Source organism: Podarcis pityusensis, assembly GCF_964106645.2.
Source record: "Podarcis pityusensis genome assembly, chromosome: 3".
Taxonomy (NCBI): domain Eukaryota; kingdom Metazoa; phylum Chordata; class Lepidosauria; order Squamata; family Lacertidae; genus Podarcis; species Podarcis pityusensis.
In genome coordinates this window covers 20,533,811-20,547,406 of record NC_138026.1, presented here as the reverse complement: position 1 = coordinate 20,547,406, position 13,596 = coordinate 20,533,811, and the positions used below count along the sequence as shown (strand labels likewise).

Genomic DNA, 13,596 nt, shown 5'->3' with positions numbered 1-13,596 from the left:
AGATTGTATATTTGAAAAGCATTTCCATTCCTGTTAAATTGTGTGGTTCTTTAAGATGGCATTTGTATTTTGCATAGTATTTCTATTTTTAAAAAAACAAAAAAAGTGTAAAACTGCTGCTCAATCAGAAACCTTTTAGTTTATCAGAATATGTTTTAATTGATTACCCTGATCAAACAATTTATTATTGCAGCTCTAATTGGGAACTATAGATGACAACTTAAAAGTCTAGGTCTCGTCACTCAATAAAATTATATTTCACATAGTTAAATTGCTACAGAATTATGACCGGTTTGTTCACAAAGTTTGAGGGAAACAAAAATTAAGCAAAAATCCTAAAGTTGGCAAGGCTACTCAAAAGGGAATGGCTATACAAACATCTAAATCCTAAATCTTAGTTCTATGAGGGAAGAGTGGCAGGTCTGGTTCCAGTTCTAAGCACCACAATTTAAGAAGGATATTGATAAGCTGGAATGTGCGCAGAGGGGGGCAACCAAGATGATCAAGGGTCTGGAAACCAAGCTTATGAGGAACAGTTGAGGCAGTTGGGTCTATTTAGCCTGGAAATGAGGAGACTGAGAGGAGATATGATAGCCATCTTTAAATATCCTAAGGGCTGTCACATGGAAGAGGGAACAAGCTTGTTTTCTCCAGCTCTGGAGGGGAGGACTCGAACCAATGGCTTCAAGTTACAAGAAAGGAGATTCTGACTAAACATACGAAAAAAACTTTCTGGCAGTAAGAGCTGTTTAGCAGTGGAACAGAGTCCCATAAAAGGCACTGGACTCTCTTTCCCTGGAGGTTTTTAAGCAGAAGTTGGATGGCCACCTGTCACGTATGACCTAGTTGAGTTTCTTGCTTTGCAAGTGGTTGGACTAGATGACCCCCGAGGTCCCTTCCAACTCTACAATTCTATTATTCTAAAATTCTTTGAGAGGTTTTACACATGTTTAATGAAAATCTATACTAGAGGCCCACATTACAACTAACAACAATTAGCTCCTTTGGAGAAAAATTACAAAGATTCAAAAGACTGGACAGAAGAGTAAGAGAGTCACAAAGGTGACTCTAATGCAAAGGATATGTACCATCCTGTCCTTGTTCCTGTGAGATCATGGTTAGGTCGATGTCCTACCATAAACTATGAATTCCTCTTTCGACTTCTTGAGTACTTCCTCTTTCATTCTGAATATGCTAGGGTGCTTTCTTCAATGGGCCCCCATTCCTATAAAGATGTGATTACTATACTGCCCGTAACTCAATCAAGTAGAATTCACCGATAGTTCTTCAGCACAAGCATCCAGACTTTACTCCACATGTCTTCCTTAATTGACAATTAACTTGCATATCCATTCCTATGCTGCTGTTTCACCTTGGGCGTTAGCCATACTGGAATTTTGCCATTTCATATTTTCTGAATAAAGTAACTGTCACTCCTTACACTGACAGTGAGTCAGATGCATTGTAAGCTAACTTGTTGATGCATTTCAGACGGGATCTTATAACTAAGCAGGCATCCTTTTTTCCAAGCACACAGTGGAAAAAATCTCCGTAATTGTGTCTCAGGAGCAAAGTAAAAATTCTGTGCTCCTAAATAAATACTTCAAGGGGAGTTACCAAAGACATAATGCTTCTGGTCAATAGTCTTGGCATGCTCTTGAGATATTTTTCAGCCTTTAAAAGGGATTATGTGTACCATTCCTTCAGACACCTTCCTTCTACTCTGCTTAAAAAGAGAAATCAAAACATATACTGGTGTGGAATTTTATAACCTTTAAAAGCTATGAGCTGTAATAGAGAAAATTATGAATTCCCAATTGTTTTGTACACTTGTGTGGTAGAGACTATTGCCTTGGGCTAAGTAACAACAACACTGCTATGCCTTAAAATCTGATTTATAAAATATTGCCCTTAATTAGAAAAAAATACACAAACAGAAAAAAACAGGGGTTCTGGCCAGCATACAAAGACACAATATATGGCAAGTACATTGAATGTATTTGTCACAATGTGCCTGCTGTTACCAGGCATGTAGTACATACAAGTGGTACTACTGGATCATCAAAATAAGTACAATATTACAATTAACGATATATTTTCATTTCTCTGACTCAAGAAAATTCTTGGAAGCGTCAGAGCAGCTGTAGCAAACAGGACTGGAGCCCGGTGATCCCAGTTTTGAAGAGAAACTCCTTTTTCAGCTGACGATATAGAAGAAAATGGTAGCAACCCAAGGCAAACAGTATAATATAATGTAAACTTTTCCAGACCATGAGCAGGCTAACTCACCCTGTGAAGTTAACAAGGTCCCACATTGGGTACAAATTGAGGCAACTGCTGCATGCTGGCTGGCAGAGCACAGAGGAAGCCCAATAGTGGATATTTATGAGTAGAAACTGTAAAGCACCAAGGGTTTATTAAAGAGGTATAACAAGAAACAGCCCAAAGCAAAAGATGTATTCAACCCATGAGGTGCTTGTATTGAGAAGATGAATTCACTTAATTTCTTGTCTGAAGAGTACCTTCTCAGTGTTAATTCTGTTGTATGGGTCAGACTTCAGTCGCCAAATGGTGAAAAATTGTATGTCGGTGTTACTGTGTTTTTTCTGGAGATAAATTTCAATTTATTGCATGTGGTCAAATGTTCTAATCCGTTCCAGAAGTCCGTTCCACTTCCGAAACGTTCGAAGACCAAGGATCAAAGGGCTGTCAGCAAGTTCAATGGAAAAAAATGAAAAATGCACCTCGAAAGCCCTTTAACTTCCGAGGCGCATTCAAAAACGGAAGCGTTCACTTCCTGGTTTTCGGCTTTCAAAATGTTCGGCAGCCAAGACGTTTGAAAAATGAGGTTTGACTGCGCTAGGATTGGAGAACACAGATCTCACATTAGGAATGCTGTGACAAGTGCCCATCTGGTGGAAAACTATCTCCAGAAAAAGCACAGTGACACTGACGTACATGCTTTGTAACAGTGGGTAAAGGTAAAGGTAAAGGGACCCCTGACCATTAGGTCCAGTCGTGACCAACTCTGGGGTTGCGGCGCTCATCTCACTTTATTGGCCGAGGGAGCTGGCGTACAGCTTCCGGGTCATGTGGCCAGCATTACTAAGCCGCTTCTGGCGAACCAGAGCAGCGCACGGAAACGCCGTTTACCTTCCCGCCGGAGCAGTACCTATTTATCTACTTGCACTTTGACATGCTTTCGAACTGCTAGGTTGGTAGGAGCAGGGACCGAGCAACAGGAGCTCACCCTGTCGTGGCGATTCGAACCGCCGACCTTCTGATCAGCAAGTCCTAGGCTTGCCATCTAGTGTGTATCCATTGTACTTTGCTTGCCATATAGTGTGTCTTTGTATGCTGGCCCGAACCCGTTTTTTTCTATTTGTGTATGTTTTTATATAGCGGATTCCTTATTTTTTTGCTTAATTTGTTTGCAGCTGAGGTATAAGTGTAAATTCAGCTACTCCACCTACAATAAATCTGCAAAAAATAAACATTGCATAACTTGTAAAGAAACAGATTCATAGTTGAATTCAAAGCCACTGGGAGGACATCAACATCAAACATTTCTTTTTGACAGGTGGAACGATTATTGTGTTTCTTGCCTGGCGCATTGCTCTGTGGTTTCTCCTAGCTCTTCAGAGCAAATTTCGGAGACATGCAGGGAAGCCCCATGGTGCTAGCAAAAACCCTTGCAATGGCGTCTGCTAGCAAGCCAACTTAACTGAATCCAACCCACTTATCTCATTATTGCACAGGTGCTATGTGTTAGTGTGGTTTTTAGCCTCCTCTGTAAGTGGCTGATCCTCCCATCTCTACATTTCTTTTATTTCTGGTCACATGGACTCACACCTATAATGCCAGCATAAAAATTGGAGTAAGACTAGAGTATCTCAGGACACAAAGATTACACCATAGTTATGTCTGGTGAATGACACGAAAAGTGTTGGTTATTAGTGCTCAAACAAATGCTCCTTTCAGTCACTACATTAATCTTGTAACACACAAAACACAATAAGAACACTAGGTACCATTTACTGATTTCAGATTGTCATGCACTCTCTTGGAGATCCAGCTGTCCAGAACTGAACAGCACGTGGAAATTATGATTAAAAAAGAGAAGTGCAAAAATTTGGTGGTTACTGTGGAGCTAAAGACAAATGCAGTACTTCTTCTCCAGTGCTTACTCTAGATGTAAAGTACTTTCACAGATCGTGTTTTATTTGCCCCAAGATCACCACATCCGCCTAAAATGTAGGGTGTTACTTTTGTCAAGTAAAGATGAACTAATGCAATAGGTACCATTTCCATTGTCTTTTTTGTGCCTGTTGAATTCCCCCCCCCCCAGCACACCCACACCCACACACCAGCATTTTAGCTTGAGATCGTTATCCCAGTCTGCATCTATATGCAGTGCTATTTTTCTAGGAAAAGAGGTGCCAGAACTCACCATGTACACCTACCTCCCTTGTTTTCTTATAATGGCAATGGCACCCACCTGAGAGGTGTTTGAACTGAGTTCCTCCTAGTTCCAGTTTGGGGGGGGGGAATCCCTGTCTATATGTGACTTTGTGTGTGTATATGTATATATGTGTGTGTGTGTGTGTGTGTGTGTGTGTGTGTGTATATGCAATTGTTTTTATTGCTTTTATTATGAAGTCATTTGGAGATATTTTATGGGAACAGCAACAAATAGATTCAAATAAAAATAAATGCATAGTCCTTCCTCCTCCCTTCTAAAATGTAGAATTTAAATATGCATAGCTCTCCCCTGTAAGGCTTACTCAATACAGATCCTTTATCTAAAATGCAAGTTTCCAGCAGGCTGAGTGGTTTTCCTTGTGTATACCAATCCATATTGACGTTTTAAGTGATAAGTTCTAAATGCACAGCCACATGTGCAGGTCTCCCCCCCCCCTTTTTTTTTTTTTACTAAGAATAGGAATACGATGGAAATGGAAGAAGAGGCAAGGAGAGAGACAGAAAGAAATTGCCTCAAGTCACATTCCTACATATAGTTGGCATGCATCCAGTTTGTGGTTGCGATAAGAAATATGTAATCCTATTATACGGAGTAGAGTCAGAATGTACAAATAGTTCCTGGAAATGGAACTTCTCCAGTAAGATTATTCCTTTTTGGCATAATAGTTATACAAGTAGATCTAGGCTATAAGTCTTGTGACAGTTGACTGTCAGAACAATTCACCACACACAACTTTGTCAACCAGACACAAAGAGTGTACTGCATATGCATTAACTTGCAATTTAAATGTTAATATATATTTTTTTAAGCAGAGCTCACGCCATGATATGAGGCAGGAAGAGGGCCATTCGTCTTAAGTTTTAAGGGGAAAAGATTGAAGTAGCACAATTGCCTGTTGCAGGAGCCTTTGCTTTTAAGATATCAGATTAATAATCTTCTTGTGAGGCGATGGGAAACTTGCTATGCTCCAGATGTTGTTGAACTCCAACGCTCAACAGTCTTGGTCAGCATGACCAATGGCCAGGGTTAATGTCATGACCTGGAATTAGATTTCCTTTTTGTCAGAGGAAGATACAGAGCAGGGGTTCCTAAACTGTATTTCCATGAGCTTCATTCGGGTGATCTGTTGCACATCTACATTAAACAGTCGTTGTGCTTTATAATTGTATTTTCATTGCTTCTTTTTATTTCTTATATTGTATTTTATTGCATTTCAATTTAAATTCTGGGCTCATTCTTAGACTCAAGATCCACAGAGACTGTTGCTATCAGACTTCACGCCCATGAATCAATAATGTAAACTGAGCAATCAATAGCGTAAGGAATCAATAGTATAAACTGTGGCGTTCAGCCTATCAAACATGATAGACCTTAAAAATCTGTTGTTTTTAAGTCTTTCATTTTCCATGGAAAAGGACAAAATGTGTAAAGAATATGAGGGACTTCCGGGGTGGAGAGGGACTTCCGGGGTGGCGCCATCGGTAATGGCGGACTCCCTCTGATCTGGAGGGACCAGCTCCATGGGAAACGGGTCTTTTCCGCTACGGCGAAGCGGGGACCCTTTCAAAAATCACAGGCAGATGAAGCCTGTGACCATGGGACTCGACGGGCACCTTTAGCGCCCCCCCAACCCGCAAAGGAACCCACTAACGGGCTCCGGAGCGAAGAGGGGGAAGTGGCGCGGTGCTGAGAGTCAACTGCTTCTTCCGTGGAGTGAAGCCGCACAGCCGTTGCCGGAGAGCGCTGCCTTTTTCCTGGGACAATTTGGCTTTTAAAACAATCACCCGTGAGTACTTAAATTTCGGACAATTGGACTTTAAATAAGGATTTGTGAGCTGAAAGGAAAATTGGACTTAAAAGTTTATTTTAATTTGGCACTGAAACGGGAAGGTCTAAACAGGAAGTCAGCCTTCCGTTTCTTTGTAGATAGATTAAAGCAAAGACATGGCAAACTAGAGTTCTGAAAATCGCTTGTAAAGGATCAACTTTCATCATTTTAAATTGTTGAACCCCCTTCGGTAGCAGGAGAAGAGGGGGGATTTTTTTCAGACTGTTTAAACCTGCAGAAGTGAGTGTAAAGCAAAGTAACTTTCCACCGTCTTGATCCTGGAGTGGGGTGTCAGGATTGACGTTTTTTGAAGCTCATTGACCAGAGACAAACGTTTCTGACAGATAGCTAAAAGAAGAGAAACATAGTGACTCCATTGTTCCCCTTCGCATCTTAAAGGAACAAATATTGACAAAATATCTGAAAAAGGAAATTTTGTTGTTAGATCTTTTTTTAAAAGAAAAGAACAAACAGAAGTTCTTCCCCTAGAGGGAGCCTGTGAAACTGTAACCAATTCTGAATCGGGGAGCTTGCAGCTGTCACAGATTACGATCGTGGGAATAGACTTCTGACCTTGCAGGACAATGTATTCAGAAGCTCTGTTGTGTGTTTTCTGTAAAACAAGTGCCCTACTGGAACAGCTACATGAGAAGACGGATTTTATGACTGATGTGATCAGAAATTTTGGACAGGCAGTGGGAAATTATCTAGAGCCCACCCAGGAATCAGATCAGGAGTGTGCCCTGACAGAACAGATGAAGGAAGAGGATGTTTCTGAATCTTGGGCGCCAGAGATGGAGGGAGCTGTGGCCCAGCAGGAACACGAATTCTTGGATTTGACAAATGAACTTGGTAAAAGCCAGATTTGGAAAGATAAAGTTTGGTTTGGTTTGGAAATGGGGGGTTGGATAGACCCCCCTATGCAGGGAGGTTTGGACTTTTCAAGTCTGGCAATGGGCCGTGAGATGTTTGGGGTTGTGGGGGCTCTTAATTTTGGAGAGACTTTGAAACATGTTCTTAAATACCACATGGAGCTTAGTCTGGACTATGGAAAAGGGGCTGATTTGTCGAGATGGGTCACAAGCATTGTCAAGCTGGAGTTCCCAAGAGTGAAAGGAGCAGGAGATAAAGGAAAATACAGCTATAAATATGAAGAAGAGCTGCGGAAGGGACATGGAAGGGACTTAAGGGCCTCAGACATAAGATTGCCAGGTTAATGCGCTAGATTGATGAGATAGAAAGGACTGACAAAACCCGGGACCAGGAGGAAGAGACGCTGGATGAAGATTGGATTGTTTCTTTTTTGTTACTTTTTTATTAGGATTGTTTTATAAAAATGATGAATGTTAGAAAAATGTTGGAACGAAATTATTTGGCTTTAGCAAAAATGTTTAAAGAATTATGTAAGAATATTATGGTTATGAGAAATTGGTAAAAATAAGATTTAAGTTTTAAGCTTTAAGGTTGTTATAGTAAGATAAGATTAAAATAGAGTAAGGTAAAGTAATGACAGAATATTATGAAGTATGGAAAGGATTTGCTGCGACAATTAATAACCAGGATACAAAAAAAGGGAGGAGGAGGAGGTCAAAGAAAGAAGGTAATGACAGTTAAGGATTTGAGAATATTGGATTTGTTTTTAAATGTTTGTGGTATATTTTTATTTTTTGAGTGTGTTGTGCTATTTTTTGATTTTTATTTTTATTAATCTGTATTGTTTGACTGTGGTTTGTTTTTTCTTTGTTTTTTCTTTCTCTTTTTCTTCTTTGTTTTCTTTTGTAATTCAAAAATTTTCAATAAATATCATTTTTTTTTAAAAAAAAGAATATGTCTGAGCTGGGACAGTTAAGGCAACAGTGACATTGTGTGATTAAAGAACACACACTATGTCCTGGAAGAAGGTGGAAAGGAAATAATAAACAGAATCAACAACACAAATGTTAAAATTATTACTTCTAGGAGCACTATTTATTTGAAAATGGTCTTGCATGCACACACAATCACATACATATATTATACACAAACGCACTCTTGATACAATGGCTCTGAAAATAGGATGGCTTCTGCTTTAAAGAAATGTGGGTTTTTAAAAAGGCTACAATTCTCTCAAACTTGGCTATCAAAATACTATTTAATTTTTGCTTTTTGTCCAAAAGAATTAACCATGAATTTTGAAGGTAACCCATTGATCGGCCCACAAAAAGATGGAAATCTGCCACAAATTAAGAACAGGTGAAAGGTGAAAATGCTACGCTGTGTCTTATGCCAACTACCCAAGCCCAGCTATCAAATTATAGCAACTTAACATTTAAAAATTGACATTGATTTCACGGAAAAAGCAGTGTTCTGCCCAGTAAATATCAGTCCTTGCTTGGGGAAAGTTTTAGACACTTATTCAATGGTGAGCCTTCAAGCAAAATTTCAATGAATGTACAGTGCTTAAAAAAAACACACCTAGGTGCTTAAGTGTTAAATCACCAGCATTGTCTGAAGGGAACACAAAAGTTCAGGAGTGGAGAGGATATTGAGGTAGATGCAGCCCTCGGTTTCCCTTCCCACTTTTCTTCATAATCAGTACTAACCAGCCTAACTTGAGGGGGGAAACAAGGGATTATCTCTCCCCTCCAACCATGTATTTCCCCAATATTTGCAGCAGTGTCCTAGAGGTATAAGTGCTATGCTACTATGAAAGAGAGCTAATGGATCCATCAATAAGATTTATGGAGTCCTTCCTGTTTCCAGCAGCTAAGTATGGCACTGTCAGCACAAGTGGCAAACCGAAGGGGAGTATTATTTTCACTTATGTCAGTCTTTGGAGCAAGCAAGCTGGCCAGATTTTCTGAGCAGTAATCTCATCTGCACTGTCCCCATTAGTAAAGTGTAGAAGAAAAGGAGTGGGGGGGGGGTTACCAGTTAGGAGGCAGCAGGTTTTTTTTTGGGGGGGGGAGTTAATAGTTTGCCTTACCCACTACTTGGAATGGTTAGGGTATGTAATCCTTCTACTAGATAGAGTTGCTTATTGTTGTTTTAACTACCACGGTTGTATCAACCACAGAAATACATACACTAATGCAATATTGAAGAACAGCATCAACTGAAATATATCTTTATATTAATATATACCATTAATCAGTACTATTTTTCTAGAAAAAGAGGTGCCGGAACTCAGCATGAACACCTCCATTATTCTCTTATAATGGCAATGGTGCCCACCTGAGAGATGCCAGAATTGAGTTCTGGCTGAAAATAAAGCCTTGTCAATAAATAAATAATAATAATAATGTTTTTAAAAATAAATTAATATGTGTGTGTGTGTGTGTGTACACACACACATATACATTTATATTTATATACAGTCATACCTTGGATCCCGAATGCCCTGGAACTTGGACGTTTTGGCTCCCGAACGCCACAAACCTGGAAGTTATTCTTCCGCTTTGCTAACGTTCTTTTGGAACCCGAACGTCTGGCGGAGCTTCCACGGCTTCTGATTGGCTACAGAACCCTCCTGCAGCCAATCAGAAGCCTCAGTTTGGTTTTCGAACATTTGGGAAGTCAAACAGACTTCTGGGACGGATTCTGTTCAACTTCCAAGGTACGACTGTATTATATATATATTACAAATATATAAATAAAATATATAGGTTAAAGGAACTAATCTGAATTTAAAGCAGTGGAACTGAGTGTTGCGGAAAGTGGGGTGATTAAAAATCACTCACCCAGTTTAGAATATTCCACCATTCTTCAGCAGAGTTTCCTGTCTTTCAACGAAGTAAGCCACTCATGTATACGTCAAACAATAATAAAGAAAATTGTAATACAATAACATACTATCTGAGAGAAACAAGAACAACATGAGGAGGCATGAATGACAGTTGGCCTCTCTAACTGAACACCCAAAGGGAGGGGCCGATTCCAGAAAACACAGAAACCCCGCCCACCAGACGCCAGACATTCTACTCATCTAATTAGGCCCCAGTGTTTTTCTTACACAGACGCTCCTTCATTGGAGGTTTTTAAGCAGAGCTTGGATATATGCTTCAACAGATTCTTTGGAATAGATGATCCTCAGGGCCCCTTCCAACTCTACAATTCTATGAATCTATGAGAAATTTTACACATTTTAATGGCAATCTATACTAGAGGCCCCCATTACAATGAATTCTTTACTCAGATTATTTCTCAAACAAGTTTGTGCACCCTAAATTTTGCCAAGCTGTCAAGCAATATTTGGCCTTCAGTGGCTGTTCCGATGACACTACCTGGAGCCAGTTTGCTCACATAAACCTGCACCAGAAGAGTAAAGAGGGAGTAGTGAACACAAATGAGATCACCATCTATGTTTAGCAAACTGCAGAATGAAGATTTCAGTTCACTGAAGGGAAGGCAGCATTGTTTTCCTGTGCAAGTCATGCAGCTCACACGATTCATACAAGTCTTGCTTCTGCACACTTGTCTTTCTACATCTCATTGGAACCAACCTTCTGCTTGTTTGAATAGAAGGACTCTAGGGCAAGGGGAAAGACACTTTCAACATATCCCACTGAATAAGCTGTTCTCTTTTCAGCTGATGAGAAAGACAGTCTTTCTATGGACTCGTCCCCACTTCTGCTTGTACCGTGCCTAGGAAGCATGGGTCTGAGCAATCTCCCCCTTGCCCTGTTCCTTTCCAAGGGAAAACATGCATTTTAGCAATAGATCGGAACAAATGGCAATTGTGGAAGTGTGGATAAGCCCTATATATGGGCGCAAGTATTTCCACTACTCAAGTCAAAATGTTAGGAGCAGAAAATGATTTTCCATGTTGGTTTTCATTCAGCTATTTGCCTCCTGATTCTTGTCAGCAGCAGAATTCTTGATACTAGAAATTAAGGTAAGTGTTAATTAGGAAGGTGAAATTGGTGCTTCGGAAATCAATGGTAAAGTATTTTAAAGTATTTCAGATGGGATATTCATCACTGCCTCTCCTGGACTGCTCAACTCTGAAAGTTCAGCTGTGACCCCATGTTCCTTTTTTTACTTGAGTAGTACACATCTGAACTCAAATTCCACATATTTCTCTCATTAGTTTGGGGGACAACACAAGCAGCAAAATAATTCACATCCATGTCTAAAAACTCACAGTTGCCTTAATTTTGCTCATTGAGGAGATGCTCCAGTTTGCTTATTCTAAACATGATTTATTCTAAAATCAAAGTATATGCAAAAAAGGAGACAGGTTGTTCTATACTGAATGCTGTGAGAACTGCCTGAATAAACCATGCAGTAAGGGAAATAGAGTGAATTTGCCTGCTGTGACAAAAGTCATACAATCAACCCCTGCTCAAAACTTTATTATTTCCTTTTTATATATTTTATGGGCCTTGTCCATCACTTTACAATCTGACCTTTATGTCCTTTACTAAAGCAAACACAGCAGTGATTATGGAAAACTGACTTTAGAACAGCAAGAAACCAAACTGAAAGAGCCTTTATGTATAACACTGGGGCTTATATTTGAACTGTCAAATCAAATACACAGATTATAAAAAGGAAATATTTTTAAAATCCAAAAGTTTCTTACTGACCAGTTCTGTCCTTTGTTACCTGTATGTTAGTAAGAATGACAGATGAAGGAGTACCTACAAATGCAGAAATAGAAAAGCAATTGTTTCTTTAGAAAGATTAAAGCCCCCAAAAAGCCCAATGGGGGATTCTGCTCATATCAGTGATATTCAGACTTAGACAGATGGGAAAACGCAAATGAGAATTGGCTTACACTGCAACTATTCAGCTTCCATCAGAGCAAATGTGTCACTTATTTTGCCTTCAGCGTTCCTATATTTATCCCTTGTTTATTGTTTTGATTAATTGAATTATTAGGATTATTATACTGTCAGACAGATATTGTCTACAGATAATTACTATGGCAGTTTGCCAGTAATCTTGTGGTCACTGTGTCTCATCTCTCCTTGAATATGAAACTCTTAATGGAGAAGGAAGTGGGTTAAAAAATAAACTTTGTACAACAGCAATCATTACAAAGTCAACGTTCTTCATCCTTTTATGCACAGCAGTACCCAGTAGTCTGTTTTCCTTTCATGTTCTGCTGGAAGATGCAGGCCTTTTAAACAGCAGCCCAACAACATTCCAATCAAAGAACCACACGGCCAATTTGAGGACAGGAATTTAACTTCAAGAAAAAGGAAAGGAAAGGAAAGAGTAGAGTAGAGTAGAGTAGAGTAGAGTAGAGTAGAGTAAAGTAAAGTAAAGTAAAGTAAAAGCCTACTGGGAGATTACTTGGCCTCAAAGACATTTTTTTTAAAAAAATGAATTTATTAGTATTTTTCACACACCAACAACAACATCACGAAAGGTATCAAAAAATAACAATACACAACACACAAAAATCAACATTTGAAAACTAAAAACAACAACAAAAATCCATATCTTACAAGTTAATATTATAAACACTAAAACAACAAAACATTGACTTCCACCAATCCCACAGGACCTCCTTTATCTCTCATTGTGTTTTCCTGTTTTCTTTATCATCTCTATCCTAACATCTAGATATAAATCCTTCTTTCATATCCTTTCACTTCACAAGGTTATTCCAGACTCAGCCAGATTTCTGCCCTCGAACCTTGACTTTTGAGGTATTCATTTAGGCACTCCCATTCTTTTTTTACTTCACTTTTTGGTTTTTGTCTTATTATGTCTGTCAATTTGGCTAATTCTAAGTATTCTGAGAGCTTACATAGCCACTCTCCCCTAGTGGGTAACTGATTCCCTTTCCAGTTGTGAGCTCTCTCATTTACTCCCCTCATGACAGTTAAAAGAGGAAAGTTCCACACTAAATGTCATCCATTATACTACACATAAAAACCACCCCTTGGTGTTGTGGTCACTATAGACATATTCAAGGTATTCGATTGCCTGGGTTGGTGATGTTATTCAAAGTGCTACAACACAGTCAAATGGGCAACAAATTCATCTACGCCATATTGAAACTGCCAATTCTTCCTTGGTTCACACTAATTTCACCTCAACCACCATTGATAGGGGTACTAAACAAGGATGACCTTTACCACATTTGTTCTTCATCCTCTCCTTGGTAAAATTTTCACCTATTCCAAGGTGAATTCTTTACATCAAAATGCAGTAAAAAGAACTGTAATATTTGTAAGGTTCTCACAGTGGAGGGAAGTAGAGTGCATGTGTCCAGGAGAGCCTGCACCCAACCTCAGGACCCTAAATGGCTGGCAGCCTGGTTACACAGAAGGTATGGTCACGTGGGAGGAGG

The 13,596-nt window shown here is 39.4% G+C and overlaps 1 protein-coding gene across 1 annotated transcript in view; it reads right to left on the bottom strand.

Moving 5' to 3' along the window:
* The window catches only part of KLHL29 (kelch like family member 29), a 404,977-nt gene that overhangs the window by 314,340 nt on the left and 77,041 nt on the right, over positions 1–13,596 (bottom strand). The window lies entirely within an intron of this gene.